A 25376-nucleotide genomic window follows, 5' to 3' on the forward strand; every position below is an offset into this window, starting at 1 on the left:
GTTTAACGAATCGAGGCCTATGGAGGACGAGACTGTGATGACTACCCTAGCTTTACAAGATGAAGGTTTCGATCCAACCCGGTTAATCTCTCCTGCATCAACACTAGAAGAGGTCGAGAACGGATGGGTGAAGACATATCAGTGGGTCAACGCAAAAGGAATGGAATTCAAGATGAGTACTGGTGAAGGACCGAAGTTTTATGAGACCAAACCCCAGGCTTGAGCCACATAGAGCACCATTAGTAAAAAGCGCCTAGTAGTTCTTTAGATTGATAGAAAAAATAATAGAGACTTTAGATGGTCCTAAGTCCCTTTAGAATATGGGTCAGTTTTATTTCAGTGTGTTTTCCTTACTTTCCGAATCAATAAAGGCGTAATATTTCTCCTAAAAATTTTATTCTAACACCAAATAAACACCAAATGTACTTGCAAAATACAAAAATAAAGAGGCGGCCCACTCTAGGCCCAAGAAACAAAGCCCACTCGGTTTTGAAATAGTGCCATGGGAACCAGTTCCCGAAACCCACAAAATAAACCACACTATCCCCAAAACCTAAAAAGCCAACCAGTGTCATCATAAGAGGCAATCCATGCAACCCAAAATCAAAGGAAATCAAAATTTAAAACAATGCAAATGTTACCAAAAAAATAGATTCATAAAACATAGATTCCATCATACCCTTCACTACCAACCTACCTCCAAAGCCTACACAAAGATCTTCATAAATTCCGCACCCTAACTCCATTTTCAAAACCGTTTTGAGTCACCAATAGAAAAAATTAATCTGGACAAAAATGCGTTTCACGCTAACAGTCAAAAAAGCCTCCAAAATAGCCTCAAAATTAACTTTAACTACAAAGCAAAATATCAAGGCACAAAAAACGAAATAGAAATAAACGCAAGAACATGTGAAGCAAAGCGTCAAAAATTGACCGCCCAAGTCATTTTCAGCGCCCAGGGCTGGGCGCCGAAATTTCTGACGCCCCAGCCTGGGCGTTGAAACTCTCTGCCTGCCAAAAGTTTTCCTTTTGAAAGTGCTCGTCATTTTATCCACACACAACGAAAAAATAACGAACACTTGGGGGGTACAGTACGTATCCAAATAGGTTTACCAAGAATATAGCTATACAAATTAGTCGAATTTTACGCAACCTATGGCAAAAAAAAACGGCAGATGAAAATAATGATAAATACTTCACTCATTTGACAAATTAAGTAATATGTTTCCACTTCGGGACATATCTACCGAAATCCGGCATACTAGAACTTATTCTAAAGCTAGAACTACGCGCGACCTGATTCTGACAAGATACGTAGGCAATCCTCACCAAGGATTCGGTCCAAATAAAAAAACATATTCTTTGCAAAAAAAGTGTTAGACATATAAAATACATAAAAAACAAAAAAAAGAGGAGAAACAAAAATAAATGAAAACTAAAAATATGTCTTTATTAAAATATGATAAGAAGGAAAACAAAGTGCTAGGAATAAAAAACAAACACAACTGAATTAAATAAAGGGGCACCTACACCCTAGCAAGAACTACACTACTCTAGTTCTTCCGGATCATCAAATAAAGTTTTGTAGAGAGCAATGTTCGCAGGATCCACCCCCATAGTCTTCTGCGCTGCCCCAATGTCAATCTCCATAAGAACTGGCTCCTGGATACTAACTTCCAAAGATGTCAAGGCTTCAGAAACATTCTCAATTATAGCCCGCTCAACCTCGAAGGCACATGCAATGGTGGGAGAAGGATTATTATCATCAAATAAACTAGCCACTGTTTCTACAGGCGGCTGAGCCTTCCTAGCCCATACATTGTTCCGGCGACGATCTCCGCGAGAGCTTGCATTTCTTTTAACAACAGCAGGCCCCTTCATGTTAGGCATCTTTTTAGGCCTAAAACTGGAACGGGGAGGAACTTCCTTTCGCTTTCGATCAGGACGAGCTTTCACAGTCTTAAAACTATAGGTACGAGGCTTGGCAGAATCAGGACCCTCATACTTAACACGAATACGAGGTATCAAAAGCTCACCCGGCTCCCCATTACGAGCCTCGGTCCTCACATCTTTGTCATCGGAGCTCATCCACAACTTGTAGTTTTCAGAAAGACCCACGAAGCCATTTGTAGCCACGGCCCAACGCGGGAGACCATCATAATACTTGGCCCACGCTAGGACCCGTGTTTGTGAAAAGGCCGCTACCTTAGGTGGTACCGTATCAGAAAAGGGGATAGTCTGCCTTAAACTATATTGACGCATGACTCGGTAAGGAAAAATATAAATGGGACGAGATAGCCCCAACAAAGAAACATAAACCGATACATCAGAACCCCCTGTCATAGTAGTCAAACCCCACCATGGCACCACCCACTTAATAGAACAAATACCATAAGTAAAAAAGGAGGTCCATTCGGCCTCGTCCTGGCCTTGGTGCAAGTATTTTCGGTTACCCAAAGCTATAGGGCGATAATGTTTAGGATCGGCAGGAGCTTCCAAAAGTCTAAGCCGTTCCGCAAGCCAAATCTGCAAAAACAGGTACGATCGAATCAAAAGAATGAAAAGAAAAAAAAAACGGTCCCTGGGGCGCAGTTTCAACGCCCAGGACCAGGCGCCGAATATTCCAGCGCCCAGCCCTGGGCGCTGAAACTCAGCCCCAGGCAAAAAAAAATATATGCAAAAAAAAACATACATGTGCGCAAGGAAAGGATCGATTACCTACAGTAATAGGGGGCTCCCCTTAAAATGTTCGGATTTGGCATCCTTCTTCAGTTCATCCGCACTCAGCAAAGTCTCAGCAACAACCAACGGCATAATGGAATAGCAACTTTCCATCTGGCTAATCAAGGGGATCAACCTTATGTCACCGAACTCACCATTGTTATTCGACAACAAATAATGATTCAACAAGCAAAATACAAGGGCTCGAATGTTCAATTTTTGTTCGGTCATATTCTTACTAGGCCTAAATTGATGTTTTACCAGTTTCGCCAAGTTAACCTTATCATCTACAACAATTTCAGCAAACATGTTATCACCTAGCCCTAGGAAATCCCTTATGGTTATTTTACCCTCTTCAACAGTGCCAGGGGTAACAGGAGTAGCATTAGTAGGATAACCAAGGATCGCGGCAAATTCATCAGGCAAAGGACATATTTCATTGCCCCGAAAGGCAAAAACATGATGATCGGAGTCCCAAAAGTCTAGGGCAGCATGCAAAAAATTATAGTCAACATTAATTTGTTGTAAGCCTAAAAGTGCCTCTAAGTGGTATTCTTTTAACAAAGCTTTTTCTGTGGGAGTAAGGGCCCGTAGCCAACGCCTAACAGTTCGTTGGAGTGAGAAAGTAGGGATCGACATGGCAAAAGCAATAAATAATTAGAGCACAGCAAAAGAAGAGAAAGAATTTGAGAGTGGTGGAAAGTAAGGACGTATCTAGCCCCTATATATATCTGAACGCACCCAATGACATCCTGATCCCATTCGGAAACGTGTTAGGAAACCCGAAAGTCAAAAATTACCAGGAAAGGACTTTCAGCGCCCAGGGCTGGGCGCCGAAATGTCTAACGCCTGAACTTGGGCGCTGAAAATGCAGCCCAAGGCCCAGATTTCACAAAACACGGAACTGGAAAGGACTTAAGACCGTGTTGCTAAACACGAGGCCCTATTGCAAGTAGGATCAAGCCCAAAGCACCTTTAGCTCCCAAATAAGCAGAAACAAATAATAATAACATCGAAACTTGGTCGAAACTTAGACTCGTCTCAGAAAATGCTTATGTACACTTTTTTTTTTTTTTTAAAAAAAGCAAAGTTAAATATCATGGTCATTCTTCGAAACACCAAAAAAAATGTGTCGTCAAGTCATTGGTTTTCCAAATGAAAAATGTTTGTCTGTCAAAGGGTTAATCCGGGCCAGGCTAAAACCGGATGTCGCCTGAAAACTAAAGTCGCACTCCACGGCTACGCTAAAGTAGCACACTACTGTAGAAGGTCGCTCGCACATACGAGCATGACCCCAAACATGATTACAAGATGCGAAAAACACCCGATGAGCCCCAGTGCTTGGGGGCTCGCGAAAAAATAGACTCCAACGAGGAGCGCGCGATCAAAATTACATTCCCAGACTGCGCCATACACCATATCATGTTTGGATATCTCAAAAAATATATTGTTAAACAAAATATACACAGTGTGGACCCACTTATAGGACACATCTAATCAGGAAATATTACGACCCACCAACAGGTTGTAATCGCAAAAGCCCTTCTACATAGGCAAAATAAGAAATTCAAAATGGGCTCGCCCACCCTCAGCGGGCGGGGTCTGCGTCACTAGTCGCGCAGGTCCTCAGTTTTCGAAAGAAATAAAACTTCAAATTTAAAATAGGCTCGCCATCTTCAGCCGGCGGGGTCTACGGCGCAAACCACGTAGGTCCTTATTTTCAAAAAAGCAAAATAAATTTCAAAACAGATTCGTCCACTTCTATCGGACGGGGCGTCCACCCTCAGCGGACAGGTTCGCCATCTTCAGCCGGCGGGGTCTACGTCACGAACCGCGTAGGTCCTTATTGTCAAAACATCAAAACAGATTCGTCCACTTCTATCGGACGGGGCGTCCACCCTCAACGGACAGGCTCGCCATCTATCGGTCCTTAGTCGCTGCAGCGATAACTTTTTCGGTTTTCCCTTTTTCCAAAAATTAAAGGATTGGTTTTTCCTTTTTCCAAAAATTAAAGGATTGGTTTTCCGTTTTTCCAAAAAAGAACGATGTGCTGGATTTTCTTTCGTTTTACGTCCTATAAAAACAAGGGGGTTTTCTCGTTTAGCTAGCCCTGAAAATGAGAATCTTTAAAAACGTTTTACCTCGTGATTGGGCTTGGCCAGGCCCAATTACACTTTACAGTTTTGATTTCGAAAACATCTGTAGCTACTCCCAATGACAAAGTGCGGGAGTTTCTACGCACCTTTAGATCCTTCCAATGACAAAGTGAGGAAGTTTCTATACTATCAGTTGACAAATCCCAATGACACGTGAGGGATATGCCGACGCTTCAAGTGATGACCCTTAAGTCAAATGTTATCACTCGGGGGCTTGTGAGACCCTCGCAAAACAGGTCACATACACCATGGCTTGTGTGACGCACTCCGTCTAATACTTTGACCATCGTCTTACTCCAAGACTCAGTCAAAGTGGGGGCTAACTGTAGACACCTACTTTTGTCCCCATTCCTGCAAGGGAAAGGTTCGATGATGAAAGCATAAAAACTCCACTTGACAACGCGTCTCCTATAAAATAAACGAATCTCGATTCCCCAATTCATTTCACCCGTAACCTGCTATTTATGGAAACCTGCTAAAAATAGTAACTGCCGTAAAAGGTAGCTTCTAAAATTGGCAAATCATAAAGGATAGAAACCTGTCAGAATTAGGTGTTGCATTCCAACATAAATCCTAAATGAGATAGAAAACTGTGAGAATCCTATTCCTCATATGATTCAGAAATAAGAGTTACGTATTAATTAAAATCCTAACTAGCCTAGAGTTCATAACGGGCCCAGACGCATTCCGTCATAAAATTGATACGCGCTAAAAGACTCGAATTAATCTCAAACTCTACGGATTTTAGGAATCCGAATCTGACTAAAGAAAACTCCCAGACCCTATTTTCAACGCCTGGCTCTGGGCGCTGAAAATACCTGGGTGCGTGTTTTTTCCTAATTCTTTGTGGATTAGAACTCTGCAATTCTATCTTTCCACGAACTCTTCCCTATAAATAGGCCCCTAATTTTGACGTGAAAGAACACACAACAACACACAATTATATTCTGAGTATTGACTCCAACCCTTAGCCTAAGCCTCTCGCTGCGAAACTGTTCACGCGTTCTGTCGCAATCGATCCATAAATCGAACAGAACGTATCCTGTCCCATAATTGAGATTCGTTAAATAAAAAGGAGAAATAGCAAAGTCAAAGTGGTTAGTTTTCTGAGAACCGTGACGCACCTCTCAAGGGTGCGTCGTAATATGTCCCTTTTCGATGATTTAACTGCTTTCCTCGCCCTTTTTATGAACTGTTAAACTAACCTAATCTGATTGTTCTATCAAGCCTAACAAATATAATATTTTTGGGAAATCGGATTATCATGCTAGGTCCCTTAATGCTATTTAAATCAGATAATCACGATCGAATTAGTGTTATATGTTGCATATTGCTAAAATCAACTCAGATTAGTTTAATAGTTAACGCATGTCCCTTCAATTATTTATGTTGAGCTAGTAAGGATATCCTGCCTCTGGAGTTATCGACGAGCATTACTCCTCTCGGTAGTTACAGTCCCCCGAACCCTCAATCTCTACCTTGCGGGTGTATATTGAGAGATCCCCACACCAGGGATCACAAGGGAACCTACGGCCGTCGTGGTCAAACATAATTGCACTCCCTTTATGTCACGATAACCGGGTTTTGTCAGTTTTTCTCATTGTCGTTAAAAACTGAATGGCGACTCCTATATTACTAGTCAATTGGGTGTATACTCACAGGAAATCCAATTACACTTGATTGAATAAAAAGAATCGTCACACCCACGAGGGACAAGGTCACGCATTAGCCTCGCACTTTTTAGACCCCCTCACAGCGACTCCTATATTACTAGTCAATTGGGTGTAAACTCACAGGAAATCCAATTACACTTGATTGAATAAAAAGAATCGTCACACCCACGAGGGACGAGGTCACGCATTAGCCTCGTGCTTTTTCGACCCCCTCACAGTGGCGACTCCACTGGGGAAAGTGAAGGAAATACTCGTGCTTGTAGGTAATCAAAATAGCCGAAGGGTGAAACGATCCTACCCTGCGTTTATTTCCCCATCAAGTTGGGACGACCTGAAAATCAGCATATTAATGTGAACGGGCAGAACCGCACGACGAATCTCGGCTCCCTCGGGAGTTGGGACTAAGGATACCTTTTTCCGCCAATAGGGAGGTGCATACGCCGCGCATGTTGCCCACTCGGTACTTGTGTAGGTAGTACACCTATCCCGAACCCAATCGCTCGCTCATTAGGTCCCTCTCGCCTGCATGCCCCCTTGGCTTGCACTTGCGGGTTGGCCTCTTGGGCGAAATTCGTCTGTTGAAGACACTACCTCGACCGGGGCATGTGTTGGATCTACGATAGAAGCGGTACCAAGCCAGGCGCAAATAAACTACCCATAGAAGCCTATCATAAACTACGTGACATACTTAATTTTCAAATCCATGTTTGTAATGTAGTTATGTGTAGCGAAATATGTGATTGTGTGTGACAAACTATCCTAGAAAACCAACGACCTTAAAAATTGCCCAAACATTCAAAGACTAATTTGCCAAAGAGTTATACCGAAATACGCGTTCCGCAAACCCGAACGATCGCCACAAAAATAAGCGACGCTCGGGATGGCCCATAACGAATCCCATAAACGCTGTACAACGCGTAAAGGACGTTATAAGGCAAGCGCGCAAAATCAAGTCGCATAAACAAAAAATATACGCAAACAGAAATCGGGCACCAGTCAGGGACGCATTTTCAACGCCCCTGGTTGGGCGCCAGAATTTCTCACGCCCCTCGCTGGGCGCTGAAGTTGCTGCTTGGCCTTCTGGTCAGGCGCAGCAGCCTCGGTGCCCGCGCGAAAGGAAAATGCGTAGCACAAAAAAAATGTTCGTAAAAAGAAATGCTACGAGGGCGTAAGAAAAGCACTCGATTTCAAAAGCGACTCGTAAAAAAAAAAAATTAATAACTGTTTGTGTCGTTGTTAGGCCTCCCACGACGACAGTGCTCGGCACCAAAACCAAACATACTAATAACTATGAATGTCACACGGGCGAGTGTTTCGAAAATCCAAAGAATGACAAAAAAAAAAACTAAAAAGTGAACCGACAAAAGAAAGAGTGAAAAACCAATTTAGAGAGTCGAAGTCTAGACTAAGTAATGCTTGAAACTTTGGGAACCTAAACTTTAGCTATCTTATGCCTAGGACTGGTCCTGCCACTTGGTGCCGATCAGGGAATCAACGGTTAGTGCGTCTCGAAGATACATCGCCAACATCAGGTTTAGTGACTCCAAGCTCCGTCCGTCATCCCTCATTTCAAGGATCTCCGCTTCCCCAACCTCGATTCGCACCTTCAAACATGTCCATCGAAGATTTGCAAGAGCAGATGGCTCAAATGACCCGACTCATGGGCTAACTGAAAATGGAAAATGAAGCTTTAGCGGCTGCGCAAGCCAAAAATGACCTCGATAACGAGAAGAGGATTGAAAAAATGGTCCTACAGCAAACCATGGGGAGCCAATACTTCTCCCTCGATCCTGAACCTTTTCCTGGCAAACTACCAGAAAAGTTCAGTTCATCTGACTTACCAAAGTTCAAGGCCACGGACAACCCCCGTGATCATCTACTGAGCTTTGTGAATGCCATGAACTTGAAAGGCGTGGACAAGTCCATGTATTTACCTGCCTTTCCTTTGTCCTTGGGACCTGTGCCGCTCAAATGGTACTATCACCAGGACCCTAAGCTCTTCCCCACTTGGGAAGACTTTTTCAATGTCTTCATCAAGCAATACTCGTCGAACATGGATTTCCAAGTCACCATGCGCGAGCTGGAAGTTCTCTTCCAAAAGAAAAATGAGGGTTTCACGACCTACTTTTCTAGATGGAGGGACCAGGCGGCCTAGCTAATCAATAGGCCTCCCGAAACAGAATTGGTCCAAAAATTCATTGACAACCTGGACCCGGCTTACAGACAACACCTTAGGTACTTGGGACTTCACACTTTCAAAAGAGTTTATGATGTGGGAATAAAGATCGTGGACGACCTCGCCAAAACCATACAAAGAAAACCCACATATAAAACAACACCTATAATCGGGGTAACACATCCCAAGCCCAAGAAGTCCATGCTGTAGAAGAGACTCCCGCCCGAAGAAGCCCTGGAAGATGGGTCCGAGACCGAAAGTTTGCCCCACTCGGGTCGACTTTGGTACAAGCCTTTGAAAGACTAACCAATCAAGGAAAGTTGAGACCTATAGGCCCCACCCGTGACCCTCCTGTCAAAAGAAAATATTGGGTCGAAGGTACTTACTGCAAATTCCATCAAGGAAATGGGCATGACACTGAAAACTGCTGGAATCTAAAACATACGATCCAGGACATGATAGAGGATGAAGTGATACCTCTCCCTAACGTTGGCAAACCCAACAACAACAAGAGCCCACTCGGATCTTGTCACATCTCTCTCGACCAACCAGAGAATTTCGACCCCACGGTGTATATTACACCTCAAGGTGCACCACTCGCTGTGGTCCCTATGGATCGAATCGAGAGAGAAGTGTGCGGTGTGTGGAATGATGATGCTGAAGATATTTACCTATCTCAAGTGCCGGGCCAAGACCTCTTCACTGAAACTTGGCCCGGGTATGCTCTCATTGACACCACCCCTCAGGAGCCCGAGGTCGACAACCTCACCCGATCCGGAAGAATATACCAACCGGATATTCACCCACCTCCTATGGACGACATCCCGGTTAGGCAAACTCCTGAGAATAGACGGCACGCCACCGTCGCAGAAGTCATTGAAAATCCTCTCCTGAAACAACTAAAAAGAACCAATGCCGAGATTACCATCTGGGATCTCATGTGTACTTCAAAGGAACATCGCGAAAAGCTTATTTGCTCACTTGACCTCATCTCCGTACCTACAGATATCACACTTGACTCATTGGTTAGCCATGTCACGAGAGATGCTGGAGAAAAGGCCATAGTTTTCACTGACAAAGACTTGCCCAAAGAGGGGGGTGCTCACAATAAAGCCCTTTATCTAGTGGTTGGATGCAAAGGACAAAACATCCCTCTAGCGCTCGTAGATAACGGTTCGGCGGTTAATGTCTGCCCATTGCGAACCGCCCATTGCTTGGGGCTAGGAAACGATGACTTCCAAACCTCCACGCAAGGGGTACGAGCTTATGATAACCCCCGAAGGCCTGTATTAGGAAAAATCAACCTTACCATACAAACCGGGCCTGTGGCACGCACCACGGAGTTTCAAATAATCGACATCAAGCCCACTTTCAACCTCCTCTTGGGGCGACCTTGGCTCCATGACTTAGGAGGTGTGGCTTCTACCTTGCACCAAATGGTTAAACTTAACCATAACGGGGTAATACTAGAAATCCGCGCCCCTCCCCTCGACGTCAGTTGTACTATGGTTGGAACGGCCGAAACTGCAGACGACCTTTATGGGTTTCAAATGGAAGAAGCAATCCAGTTCATCGAAGATTATGATCCAGCATTCCTAGACCCGCATGCATCCCGAATCATCCCTAGAATGCTGTTAGCTCAAGGTTATTTCCCAGGAACCCCATTGGGCATAAGGAAGAAGGAATACACATTCCATCCTTTTCCCGACAAATATACTCCCTTTGGCTTAGGTTATGAACCAACGGAGGAAGATATTGCTGACCGTCTATCTAGGCTACGCCTTAGCAAAACCAAACAAACCACCCTCCTTCCCCCGTATCAAAGGACCCTTAACGGGATGTTCGTTCGGGAAGGAGAAGAACACCCATGCTGTGATTTCCCTGAACCCTTCGTTTAGGATGGCTTGCTAAAACCCGGATTTGAAATTTTCCATGACTGCCACACCTTGGATGAGGCACCCCACCTCACCAAGACTAAAACAGCCGAAATATTGGACAACCAGGCTCTGTGGACATTGTTTAACGAATCGAGGCCTATGGAGAATGAGACTGTGATGACTACCCTAGCTTTACAAGATGAAGGTTTCGATCCAACCCAGTTAATCTCTCCTGCATCAACACTAGAAGAGGTCGAGAACGGATGGGTGAAGACATATCAGTGGGTCAATGCAAAAGGAATGGAATCCAAGATGAGTACCGGTGAAGGACCGGAGTTTTATGAGACTAAACCCCAGGCTTGAGCCACATAGATCACCATTAGTAAAAAGCGCCTAGTAGTTCTTTAGATTGATAGAAAAAAATAATAGAGACTTTAGATGGTCCTAAGGCCCCTTAGAATATGGGTCAGTTTTATTTCAGTGTGTTTTCCTTACTTTCCGAATCAATAAAGGCGTAGTATTTCTCCTAAATTTTTTTATTCTAACACTAAATAAACACCAAATGTACTTGCAAAATACAAAAATAAAGAGGCGGCCCACTCCAGGCCCAACAAACAAAGCCCACTCGGTTTTGAAATAGTGCCATGGGAACCAATTCCCAAAACCCACAAAATAAACCACACTATCCCATTCATATCCCCAAAACCTAAAAAGCCAAACCAGTGTCATCATAAGAGTCAATCCATGCAACCTTGAATCAAAGGAAATCAAAATCCAAAACAATGCAAATGTTACCAAAAAACAGATTCATAAAACATAGAAAAAGCCTACACAAAGATCTTCATAACTTCCGTACCCTAACCCCATTTTCAAAACTGTTTCGAGTCACGAATAGAAAAAATTAATCCGGACAAAAACGCATTTCACGCTAACTGTAAAAAAAAAGCCTCCAAAATAGCCTCAAAATTGGCTTTAAATACGAGCAAAATATCAAGGCACAAAAAAAAAAGAAATAAATGCAAGAACATGTGAAGCAAAGCGTCAAAAATTGACCGCCCAAGTCATTTTCAGCGCCCAGGGATGGGCGCCGAAATTTCTGACGCCCCAGCCTGGGCGTTGAAACTCTCTGCCTGACAAAAATTTTCTTTTCAGAAGTGCTCGTCATTTTATCCGCACACAACAGAAATATAACGAACACTTGGGGGGTACAGTATGTATCCAAATAGGCTTACCAACCAAGAATATAGCCATACAAATTAGTCGAATTTCGAATTTCATATTTTACGCGACTTATGGCAAAAAAAAAAGCGGCAGATGAAAATAATGATAATACTTCACTCATTTGACCGATTAAGTAATATGTTTCCACCTCAGGGCATATCTACCGAAATCCGGCATACTAGAACTTATTCTAAAGCTAGAACTACGCGCGACCTGATTCTGACAAGATACGTAGGCAATCCTTACCAAGGATTCGGTCCAATAAAAAAAACAAATATTCTTTGTGCAAAAAGTGTTAGACATATAAAATACATAAAAAAGAGGAGAAACAAAAATAAATGAAAATGAAAAAATAAAAATACGCCTTTATTGAGAAATAATAAGAAGGAAAACAAAGTGCTAGGAATAAAAACAAACACAACTGAAATAAATAAAGGGCACCTACACCCTAGCAAGAACTACACTACTCTAGTTCTTCCGGATCATCAAATAAAGTCTTGTAGAGGGCAATGTTCGCAGGATCCACCCCCACAGTCTTCTGCGCTGCCCCAATATCAATCTCCATAAGAACCGGCTCCTGGACACTGACTTCCAAAGATGCCAAGGCTTCAGAAACATTCTCAGTTATAGCCCGCTCAGCCTCAAGGGCACAGACAATGGTGGGAGAAGGATTATTATCATCAACTAGACTAGCCACTGTTTCTACAGGCGGCTGAGCCTTCCTAACCCATACATTGTTCCGGCGACGCTCTCTGCGAGAGCCTGCATTTCTTTTAACAACAGCAGGCCCCTTCATGTTAGGCATCTTTTTAGGCCTGAAACTGGAACGGGGAAGAACTTCCTTTCGCTTTCGATCCAGACGAGCTTTCACAGTCTTAATACTATAGGTACGAGGTTTGGCAGAATCAGGACCCTCATACTTAACACGAATACGAGGTATCAAAAGCTCAGCCGACTCCCCATTTCGAGCCTCGGTCCTCACCCCACCATGGTACCACCCACTTAATAGAATAAATGCCATAAGTAAAAAAGGAGGTCCATTCGGCCTCGTCCTGGCCTTGGTGCAAGTATTTTCGGTTACCCAAGGCTATGGGGCGATAATGTTTAGGATCGGCAGGAGCTTCCAAAAGTCTAAGCCGTTCCGCAAGCCAAATCTGCAAAAACAGGTACGATCGAATCAAAAGAATGAAAAGAAAAAAAAAACGGTTCCTGGGGCACAGTTTCAACGCCCAGGACCAGGCGCCGAAAATTCCAGCGCCCAGCCCTGGGCGCTGAAACTCAGCCCCAGGCAAAAAGAAATATATGCAAAAGGGACGTATACGTGTGCAAGGAAAAATCGATTACCTGCAGTAATATGGGGCTTCCCTTAAAATGGTCAGATTTGGCATCCTTCTTCAGCTCATCCGCACTCAGCAAAGTCTCGGCAACAACCAACGACATAATAGAATAACAACTTTCCATCTGGCTAATCAAGGGGATCAACCTTATGTCACCGAACTCACCATTGTTAGTCGATAGCAAATAGTGATTCAACAAGCAAAATACAAGGGCTCGAATATTCAATTTCTGTTCGGTCATATTCTTACTAGGCCTAAAGTGATGTTTTACAAGTTTTGCTAAGTTAACCTTATCATCTACAACAATTTCAGCAAACATGTTATCATCTAGTCCTAGGAAAGCCTTATGGTTGTTTTACCCTCTTCAATAGTGCCAGGGGTAACAGGAGTAGCATTAGTAGGATAACCAAGGATCGCAGCAAATTCATCGGGCAAAGGACATATTTCGTTGCCCCGAAAGGCAAAAACATGATGATCGGAGTCCCAAAAGCTTAGGGCAGCATGCAGAAAGTTATAATCAATATTAATTTGTTGTAAGCCTAAAAGTGCCTCTAAGTGGTATTCTTTTAACAAAGCCTTTTTTGTGGGAGTAAGGGCCCGTAGCCAACGCCTAACAGTCCGTTGGAGTGAGAAAGTAAGGATCGACATGGCAAAAGCAATGAGTAATTAAAACACAGCAAAAAAAGAGGGAAAGAATTTGAGAGTGGTGGAAAATAGGGACGTATCTAGCCCCTATATATAGCTGGACGCACCCAGTGACATCCTGATCCCATTCGGAAACGTGTTAGGAAATCCGAAAGTCAAATATCACCAGGAAAAGACTTTTAGTGCCCACGGCTGGGCGCCGAAATGTTTAACGCCTGGCCTTGGGCGCTGAAAATGCAGCCCAAGGCCAAGCTTTCACAAAACGCGGAACAGGAAAGGACTTAAGACCGTGTTGCTAAACACGAGGCCCTATTGCAAATAGGATCAAGCCCAAAGCACCTTTAGCTCCCAAATAAGCAAAAAATAAACATAAAAACTTGGTCGAAACTTAGGCTTGTCTCAGAAAATGCTTATGTACACCTTTCAAAAACAAATAAAATATCATGGCCATTCTTCGAAACACCAAAATATGTGTCGTTAAGTCGTTGGTTTTCCAAATAAAAAAATGTTTGTCTGTCAAAGGATTAATCCGGGCCAAGCTAAAACCGGATGTCGCCTGAAAACTAAAGTCGCATTCCACGGCTTCGCTGAAGTAGCACATTACTATAAAAGGTCGCTCGCACATACGAGTATGACCCCAAACATGATGCGAAAAACAGCCGACGAGCCCCAGTGCTTGGGGGCTTGCAAAAAATAGACTCCAACAAGGAGCGCACGATCAAAATCACATTCCCGGACTGCGCCATACACCATATCATGTTTGGATATCTCAAAAAAAAACAACAACAGGTTCGACCTCATCGAAAGGTCGTCATTGACACTTGTGCACAGTCCTCTGATAGAAGACCAAGTCGAGCCGTAAAGACTAGCTCAAAATCACGAAAGCAGACGGTCACAAGACAAAGGTCCGTCTGAACACGTTGTCGGCCCACGTTCAGGTTACAACTAAATTCGAGCATCTCTCGAAAGAATTCGCTCTTGCAAGAATGAATAAAAAGAAATTCTCAAAAGAAATCACAAAGAACCAAAGAAATAGGAACTTGCCCATCTTCAGTTGGCAAGACCGTGGCACGCGAATCCCAAATCAAAAAAGACGAATTCAGGTTCGCTCACCTCCAGCGAGCGGGGCGTCCACCCTTAGCGGACAGGGCTCGCCCACCTTTAGCGGGCGGGGTCTGCGTCACTATCCGCGCAGGTCCTCAGTTTTCCCAAAAATGAAGTCTTCAAAAAACAAAATGAAATAGGTTCGCCATCTTCAGCCGGCAGGGTCTACGACGCAAACCACGTAGGTACTTATTTTCAAAAACACAAAACAAATTTCAAAATAGATTCGTCCACTTCTATCGGACGGGTGTTCACCCTTAGCGGACAGGCTCGCCGTCTTTAGCCGGCGGGGTCTACGTTACAAACCGCGTAGGTCCTTACCTTCAAAATTTCAAAAACAGATTCGTCCACTTCTATCGGACAGGGTGTTCACCCTTAGCGGACAGGCTCGCCGTCTTTAGCCGGTGGGGTCTACGTCACAAACCGCGTAGGTCCTTACCTTCAAAATTTCAAAAACAGATTCGTCCACTTCTATCGGACGGGGTGTCCACCCTTAGCGGACAGGCTCGCCATCTTTAGCCGGCGGGGTCTGCATCACTAACCGTGCAGGTCCTTCGTCGCTGCAGCGATAACTTTTTCTGGTTTTCCCTTTTCCAAAAATTAAAAGGATTTGTTTTCCGTTTTTTCCAAAAAAGAGCGATGTGCTGGATTTTCCTTCGTTTTAGGTCCCATAAAAACAAGGGGGTTTTTCTCGTTTAGCTAGCCCTGAAAATGAGAATCTTTAAAAACATTTTTACCTTGTGATTGGGCTTGGCCAGGCCCAATTACACTTTATAGCTTTGATTTCGAAAATATCTGTAGCTACTCCCGATGACAAAGTGAGGGAGTTTCTACGCCTCTTTAGATACTTCCAATGACAAGGTGAGGGAGTATTCTATACTATTCGTTGACAAATCCCAATGACACGTGAGGGATATGTCGACATTTCAAGTGATGACCCTTAAGTCAAATGTTATCACTAGGGGGCTCGTGAGACCCTCGCAAAACAGGTCACATACACCATGGCTTGTGTGACGCACTCCGTCTAATACTTTGACCATCGTCTTACTCCAAGACTCAGTCAAAGTGGGGGCTAACTGTAGACACCTACTTTTGTCCCCATTCCCGAAAGGGAAGGTTCGATGATGAAAACATAAATCTCCACTTGACAACGCATCTCCTATAAAATAAATGAATCTCAATTCCCCTTTTCATTTCACCCGAAACCTGCTATTTATAGAAACCTGCTAAAAATAGTAACTGCCGTAAAGGTAGCTTCTAAAAGTGGCAAGTCATAAAAGATAGAAAACTGTCAGAATTAGGTGTTGCATTCCGACATAAATCCTAGATAAGATAGAAAACTGCGAGAATCCTATTCCTAATATGATTCGGAAATAAGAGTTACGTATTAATTAAAATCCTAGCGAGCCTAGAGTTCGTAACGGGCCCAGACGCATCCCGTCACAAGATTAATACGCACTAAAAGACTCGATTAAGTCTCAAACACTACGGATTTCAGGAATCCGAATCTGACTAAGAAAACAGCCCAGACCCTATTTTCAACGCCTGGCTCTGGGCGCCGAAATCTTCGGCGCCCAAGCCTGGGCGCTGAAAATACCTGGGTACGTGTTTTTTCCTAATTCTTTGTGGATTAGAACTCTGCAATTCTATCTTTCCACGAACTCTTCCCTATAAATACAGCCCCAAATTCGACGTGAAAGACAACACACAATTATATTATGAGTATTGACTCTAACCCTTAGCCTAAGCCTCACGCTGCGAAATTGTTCACGCGTTCTGTCGCAATCGATCCATAAATCGAACAGAATGTATCATGTCCCATAATTGAGATTCGTTAAATAAAAAGGAGAAATAGCAAAGTCAAAGTGGTTAGTTTTCTGAGAACCGTGACGCACCTCTCAAGGGTGCATCGTAATGTGTCCCTTTTCGATGATTTAATTGCTTTCCTCGCCCTTTTTATGAACTGTTAAACTAACTAAATCTGATTGTTCTATCACGCCTAACAAATATAATATTGGGAAATTGGATTATCATGCTAGGTCCCTTAATGCAATCTAAATCAGATAATCGCGATCGAACTAGTATTATATGTTGCATATTGCTAAAATCAACTCAGATTAGTTTAATAGTTAACGCATGTCCCTTCAATTATTTATGCTGAGCTAGTAAGGATATCCTGCCTCTGGAGTTATCGAAGAGCGCGTACTCCTCTCGGTAGTTACAGTCCCCCGAACCCTCAATCTCTACCTTGCGGGTGTATATTGAGAGATCCCCACACCAGGGATCACAAGGGAACCTACGGCCGTCGTGGTCAAACATAATTGCACTCCCTTTATGTCACGATAACCGGGTTTTGTCAGTTTTTCTCATTGTCGTTAAAAACTAAATGACGACTCCTGTATTACTAGTCAATTGGGTGTAAACTCACAGGAAATCCAATTACACTTGATTGAATAAAAAGAATCGTCACACCCACGAGGGACGAGGTCACACATTAGCCTCGTGCTTTTTTGACCCCCTCACAACCACATCATTGTCGCTAGACTCAAAGACTCCCTCTTGATCCTTCCCATTGGACTTAGGATCCTCATTGGCTCTAGGAACATCATCCAAAGTCTTCCCACTCCTTGTCATGATTGCATACATTTGCTTAGGAGGTTGACCTTGGGGTGGGAGACTTATATGCACTTGTTGCTCTTTGATAGTGCTAGCTAGTTCAGCAAGTTGGGTCTCAATCATCTTCAAGTGAGTGTTGGATTGCTTGAATCCGTCCTCAAACTCGACATTCTTCTTGGCTTGCGCCCCCACAAACGACTCCATGAGAGCCTCAAGATTAGACTTGAGAGGCGGGAGTGGTGGAGGTGCAACGCCATAACCACTAAGGTTTGCTTGATATTGGTTGCCAAAGGTCCTCGGTCCATTGAATCCGGGAGGTGGCAATTGAGATTCACCATAAGGAACTCCCGAGTTTAAAGGATAACCCCCACTTGAGGCACCCCTAAATTTCCCATAAGAGTAGTTATAACCCCCTCCACCTTGATGGTTGGGATTATAACCCCCTTGGTTGTATAGGCCTTGATTGCCAAAACCTTGAGCTTGACCATAGGGCGCTTGGATTTGATAGCCTTGTGCTCTATAGCCACCTCGATTTTGGCTATCACACCCACTTCCTTGGCCATAGCCTTGGTGGGGACCATACATGGAGGGCCCTCTAGGTTGCCTAGCAAAATTAGGATTGTTAGGGTTATCATTCCTAGACCTCTCATTGATGGTATTAGCATACTCTACATCAAACTCTCCTTCATACGAAGGGCCATAATCCACAAATGACAAGTTATGAACTAAGGGGCATGCATCAGGGGAATGACTATAGTCTTGGCAATTTTCGAAAAGAATGTGCCCGGAGGCATTGAGCCATAAGAACTAACCTTGCCCTTCCCCTTAGAGAGAAGAGTGGCGAGGGAGGAGGGATTGTAGACGGTGATGGCGGTTGGTTCGAAGCTCTCCCCGCGAATTGTGTGTTTTCAAGCTTCTCCAAGCGCGAGGTAAGCTTCTCTATCATCCGTGCTTGCTCTATGGCGTACACCGAACCCTTACCATCTTCACTCCTACCTTTCCCATCATAATCCCTTGTGCCTACATGCCAAGATTGGTAGATTTGAACTACATCCTCAATGATTTCCTCTATTTGATCCTCAGTTTTATTCATGATGGGGCCTCCCGCGCCCGCATCAAGACTTGTCTTCGAACTTGGACTCAACCCCAAGTAAAATGTTTGGAGCAACAACCATTTAGGAATCCCATGGTGTGGGCATTCCCTTTGGTACTCCTTGAAATGATCCCAATCTTCGAAGAGTGACTCATCTCGCTTTTGCTCAAAGAATTGGATCTTGTGGCGACACTCCGCTGTCTTCCCATGCGAGTAGAACTTGTTTAAGAATGCACCTGTCACTTCGGTCCAAGTGAGAAGTGAGTTGGGCTTGACCTCCTTGTCAAGCCAATCACTTTCTCGCCCAAGTAGAGAGAACCGAAACAATGTCAACCTCACATAATCCGATGTGACACCATTGTGCTTGATTGTGTCACAATAGTGCTCGAACTGTTTGAGATGTTCGTGAGGTGATTCATTACTCTTCCCACAAAAGGGGTGGCTTTGCACCAAATTGATCAAGGCGGGCTTGATCTCAAAGTTGTTGGCACCCGTTGTTGGGTCTTGAATACCACATATAGCTTCGAATGCCCCCGGTATTCCCAAGTTCTTAACCGGGAGCGCCATGTTCTCAAACACTTGCTCACTCTCTTGTTGTTCCTCACAAACACTCAACGATGCGAATCTGTTATTGCTTGATGAGCTAGACCGTACACGCCTTTGTCTCCTAACTTTCCTCTTCAATTCAAGGTCAAGAGGATGGAGGATCCTTTGACGAGCACGCCCCCTAACAAGCATACAAACTCAAGAAAAACCGTGAGCAATGCCAAGGAAAAAGAAAGCTAAGCGAAATTGCAATGTTTTTGTATTTTTTTAATGATGAACTAGTCTCAACTAAAACTCAAAAACAACAACCGTTCCCCGGCAACGGCGCCATTTTGATAGGTGTATTTTCCGTCGTTGATAGAAAACAAGCTATGCAAACAATATTTATAAAACCACTCAACTACCGGCTAGCGGTAAGCAAAGGGATCATCCCAAAAAACGGTGGTTAATGAGTTTTAAAGTCAATCTAGTTCGAACAAGGATTTGGTTTTGAATTGTCACTTTTAAGAATCTAAAAACGAAGAATTACGCTAAATTGAATCAAGAAAGGGAAACGTTAGGGAATCGGGGATAGGCTAGGGAAACCGGGGTAAATGAATTCAACTATTTAGCAATGGTGATCATGAAACGAAATGGTGATTAGGCAAATGGCATCTAAAGATGAACCCGCCACCTCTCGGATAGGGAACGCTAAGCGTCTAATCCACGGAAGAGCTTTAGCCTAATCCTAGATTAAACTAACTAGCATATAATAGGCACCGCCATTTGATCACACAAGATAGGCCCACAATCTCTTGCCAAACCTATCCTATGGTTCCACGTGACTCTAATCGAATAGCATTTGCAACTACCACTCAACTAGCATGGATATCCTATCATCAAATCATATTTAATCACATGAATCAACCAACAATCAATCAACAATTTCCCCTAATTAAGCCCCTAGATTCTCCCCTTTCCCTAACCTAATTCTACTCACTAGTCATTCTAGAAATTAAGCAATCCATTAATTCTAAGCTAGCAAGCATGAAATTGAAGGAGTAAGAGAAGAGAATTTAAGAATTCAATTGCACAATCAACTAGGAATTAAGAATCAAAGTAACTTCAATCAATGAAATCAAGAATTCAAGAAATTAAGGAATTGAAGAACAATCAACAACAAAGCAAGAGCAAGAATTAAGAAACTAAGAATTAAATTGCAAAATTGAAGAAGAGTTAAGAAGGATTACAAATTGAAGGTTGAATGGAGGAGAGTTTCTCTCTCTAGAATTGCTGAAAATCTACTTTGAGAATCTAAAATTATCAACTAAAATTCTACCCTTAACAAAATAATGGAAAAATCTATTTATAAGTTTCCCCAAATAGAAGCCAAAATTCGAATAAGAGCAGCCCGCGCAACCATTCGGTCGCACAGACCTTTTGTGCGACCGAACGTAAAAGAGTCATTCGAGCACATGCTGGGTCCTGTGCGAGCGAAGGCAGCGAAGAACATTTCCTTCGTCATGTGCGACCGAATGAAGAACCCTGTTCGGTCGAATGGGGTTTCTTTGGCTCATAATTCCTCTGCAGCACGATTCGCTCGAACGAAATGCCTTGTGTGGGTGTACAACTCCTGTGCGGTCGAACAACAGAGCACGTTCGATCGCACAAAACAAGTGCTGTCGAATTACCAGGGTTGTGCGGACGTTTTACAATCTTGGGACATTCTGTCTCAGAAATCCATTCTGTGCGACCGAACAACAGAGGGCATTCGATCGCACAAAACTGGAAATTCCATGAACTCCATTTGCACTACTCTATTCGGGCGCACAAAACGCCACTCGACCGCACAAGCCCTGTTTTGGCTCGAATTCACTTGTTTTCCATCATTTTTCATCAAGATCACCTATAAAGCACAAGATGGAACAAAACTTATAAATCTCACACAAAAAGCTATAAAACTATAAAAAAGCATAAAAACTAACATAAAATCCTAGGCTAAGAGCGACATAAATGTTGCTCATCACGTGCATTGCTATACGCTAGTCCTTGCTGCCTTGCGTGCATTATTGTGCGTTGTGGGCTGGCTCGTCGAGCGATGGGCTGGCCCATGCGCTGACCTGTCGCTCGTCGAGCTTCCGATTTGTTTTTCCGATTCCGTAATTTATTCCCGATTCAAACAATATTTACGTTTCCGATAATATTTCCGATTCTGATAATATTTCCGATTTCGACAATATTTCCGATTCCAATAATATTTCTGATTCCGGTAATATATCCGTTTCCGGTAATATTTCCGATTCCGGAAATATTTCTATTTTCGATACTAACCATATTTCCGTTTCCGGCAATATCTTCGACCTCGATAATATTTATATTATCGTTATGAACCAAATTTCCGTTTCCGGTAATATCTTTATTTCCGGCAAATATTCTTTCTTTGCCTTTTGACAGCTTGTTTGGCTCCCACTGAAACCAACATCCGTCATTTCAGAACATCCATAATTGGAGTATTTACTGAATATAACATTCACCTAAATAATTGATCCGTCCACATACTAGCTATTTGTGTGACCCTACAGGTTCAATCAAGAGTAAGTTGTGGCATTAATAGCATTAATTCCACTTGCACTGAAGCGTCCTCTATCTACGCATTCAGATCACTTGATCTCACTGAATAATTAACTTGCTTAATTAATACTGAACCGAATTTATTAGACTTAGCATTAAATGTATTAAATACAAACTTGGACCAAGGGAATTATTTCTTTCACTCTCCCACTTGTCCTTATCCACTGCAAAAATACACGGCACGTTGTGACGCTTTTTGGGTCAAATTGCGACCGAAAATAGTGTCGCAATTTCACATTGCGACACTCTGGTAAAGGGTCGCAATTTTTATTGCCGCTATTTACCGACGCTATAGAGTGTCACAATTTGCAAAAATATCGATGTATTTCGCAGTCACTATTTGGGGTATAGGGACTCTATAGATCGTCGCAATATTTAGACTAAAAAAAGCGTCACTCTTTGCACGCTTATAGACGCATTTCTCCACCACTATCCACCATATACCGATGCTTTTCGCACCCGAAATATTCAATAATTTAGACCCTTTGGAGCGTCACAATTTCCATCATTTTTTTTTCATATATAAAGAAGGAGTTGTAGTAGACCCTGCAAAGATGCTTAATTTGAACGTCAAATCGATTCCCGGAATAAGGAAGCTGTTAGTGAATGGCCTACACTTAAGAGTGTCAACGAAGTTCGAAGTTTTCTTAGTGTAGCTGGATATTATAAGCGCTTTGTGCAAGATTTCTCTAGAATAGCTAAGCCAATGACTACTTTGATGAAAAAGGAAGCTAGGTTTGAGTGGAATGAGAAGTATGAAGTTTCATTCCAAGTTATGAAGATGCGATTGACAACCGCGCCAGTGCTAACTCGACCAGATGGAGGTGATAACTATGATGTGTACAGTGATGCGTCGAAGAATGGTTTAGGGTGTGTATTGATGCAGAACAGAAAGGTTATTGCGTATGCATCAAGGCAGTTGAAACCATATGAAGCTAATTACCCTACCCATGACTTAGAGCTAGCAGCCATAGTGTTTGCATTGAAAATATGGAGGCACTACCTGTATGGTGTGAAATGTAAGATATTCATAGATCATAAGAGTTTCACACAGAAGGATTTGAATATGCGTCAAAGGAGTTGGTTTGAATTGATTAAAGACTATTATATAGACATCCATATCACAAGGGAAAGGCTAATGTAGTTGCAGATGCCTTGAGTAGGAAATCAAGCCATAGTGTGAATGCGTTGGTAGTTGCTAATGAGTTGTGCAAGGATATGCAACGATTGAATCTAGAGATCTTGAGTGGTGAATGTCTGGAGGGAATGATGAATGCGTTGACTATTCAACCATCAGTATTTGATGAGATTAAGGAGAATCAAGATGGAGATGTTAAGTTGGAGCGAATCAAGAAAAAGATTTCGCAGGAAAGGAAACGGATCTTAAGATCCACGATGATGGAAGTTTGAGGTACAAAGGAAGGTGGTGTGTGCCTCAAAAGTGTGAAGAGTTAAAGGAAAATCTTATGAGAGAAGGTCACAATACACCATATTATGTTCATCCAGGAGTTGACAAGTTATGTAAGGATCTAAAGAAGATCTATTGGTGGCCAAGAATGAAGAATGAAGTACCTGAGTTTGTATCTAAATGACTGACTTATCAGAAAGTCAAGATAGAGCATATGAGACCTCAAGGAAAGGTTCAACCATTAGAAATCCCGAGTTGGAAGTGGGACTGTATTTTGATGGACTTTGTCACTTATTTGCCCAGGTCAAAAAGTGGAAATGATACCATTTCGGTTGTGGTAGATAAATTTACCAAGTCAACAGTATTTATGCAAATGAAGGAGACCTGGAAGATGGAGCAACTTGCTAAGGCTTACATTAAGTATGTTGTGACACTACATGGAGTTCCTAAGGATATCGCATCATATAGGGATTCAAGGTTTCTTTCAAACTTCTGGAAAAGTGCACAGAAGAACTTTGATACAACATTGAAAATGAGTACAGCATTCCATCCAGCCACATATGGAAAAACTAAGAGAAACATTCAGACACTTGAGGATATGATTCGTGCATGCGTGATTGATTTCCAAGGAAGTTGGGAAGATAGCTTAGATTTGATTGAATTTTCCCATAATAATAGCAATCATGCCAGTATAGGAATGACACCATTTGAGGCCTTGTATGAAAGGAAATGTAGAAGTCCAATATGTTAGAGCGACATTAGTGAGACAATTGTGTTAGGACCTCAAATGATAGAGGACATAATGAACCAGATTAGAACTATTCAATCCAAATTTCAACCAGCGCAAGACCACAAAAAGAGCTATGCAGACTTGAAACGCAGGGGCGAAGAATTCCAAGTGGGTGACAAGGTGTTACTCAAAGTTTCACCAATGAAGGGTGTGATGAGATTTGACAAGAAGGGAAAGTTAAGCGCAAAGTACATAGGTCCTTATGAGATCCTTGAACGAATATGAAAGGTAGCTTATAGACTAGCCTTACCTATGGACTTGCATAGAGTGCATAATGTGTTTCACATCTCTCAACTGAGAAATTATGTTCTGGATAAGTCGCATGTGTTGCAACCGGAAACCATTGAATTAGACCAAAGTTTGTCTTTCGAGGAAAGACCAGTTAAAATCCTTGATAGTACGTAAAGTGCGTAGTACGCGAACCAAAGATGTTAAGATTGTTAAAGTGTTATGCTTTAATCAAGAATCAGAAGAAGAGACATGGGAGGCCGAGGAAGAAATGAGAAAGAAATACCCCGAGATTTTTCCCGAGGTTAGTTTAGTTACGGGGTCGTAAAATCGTGTCTTTTAAGGAGGGTAGAATGCGGTAGAATTTCATGCTTTTACCTTATTTCCCCTTATTTTATGCTTAATTTAGTGCTTTCTATTGAATTTGCACTCCAAGTTTATAATGTCTAATCATTTACAGGGTACAACAACTTAAAATTTTGCTAGATATGCAATAAAGTCTCAAGTTTTGAACTTCAAGTGTTAGTTATCGTGCCCAAGTTTTGGGACAAAACTTCTTTTTGAATTATTACCTCGTATTTTTAAGTAATTATAAATATATTTTATTATATTTATAAAGTATTTTTATTTGTTTTACGAATTTAAATCGCATTCAAATAAGTTATTTAATTGTGTTTAATTAATTAAAAGTATTTATAATATTAATTAATTATGAAGCGAATTTAATTTTCAAGTTGAGAATTTATTTGGGGTTTGAAATTAAAACGATTTGAATTATTCTAAAGCCTAATCCAATTTTTATAAGAAGCTCAAGTGAATAATTCAAAAACCTATTCAATTCAAGCCCAAACAAACTAAAGCAAGCCCAACTTGAGTTAATGAAGCCCAACAAGGAGTTTCCCTAAAATCTAATCTCCAAGGGGCATGAAGCCTATATATACCCCTTAATGCTTCACAAATCCCCACACATTTTTCTAAGCATCAAATTCTCTCTCCTCTTTTTTTCTCCTTCCCCAAGTTTCTCTTCCTCTCCTCTCTTCTTTTCTCTCGTTCGCAGCCCGAGCAGCACCCAACGCCCTTGATGATGCTGCTGCGTGGTTACCTCGGTGCCCAACACTCGTGTTGCTGCTGCGTCTTGCTGCACATCCCACGCCAGCTTGCTGCCCATTTGTGTG

The 25376-nt window shown here is 42.5% G+C and overlaps 1 pseudogene; it reads left to right on the forward strand.

Annotated features, from left to right (window-relative positions):
• The first annotated feature begins 18707 nt into the window (after window positions 1-18707).
• Window positions 18708-18808, forward strand: LOC130466602 (uncharacterized; annotated as a pseudogene).
• Window positions 18809-25376: the final 6568 nt, after the last annotated feature.

The sequence above is a fragment of the Spinacia oleracea genome, chromosome 1 (genome assembly GCF_020520425.1).
Source record: "Spinacia oleracea cultivar Varoflay chromosome 1, BTI_SOV_V1, whole genome shotgun sequence".
Classification (NCBI taxonomy): domain Eukaryota; kingdom Viridiplantae; phylum Streptophyta; class Magnoliopsida; order Caryophyllales; family Amaranthaceae; genus Spinacia; species Spinacia oleracea.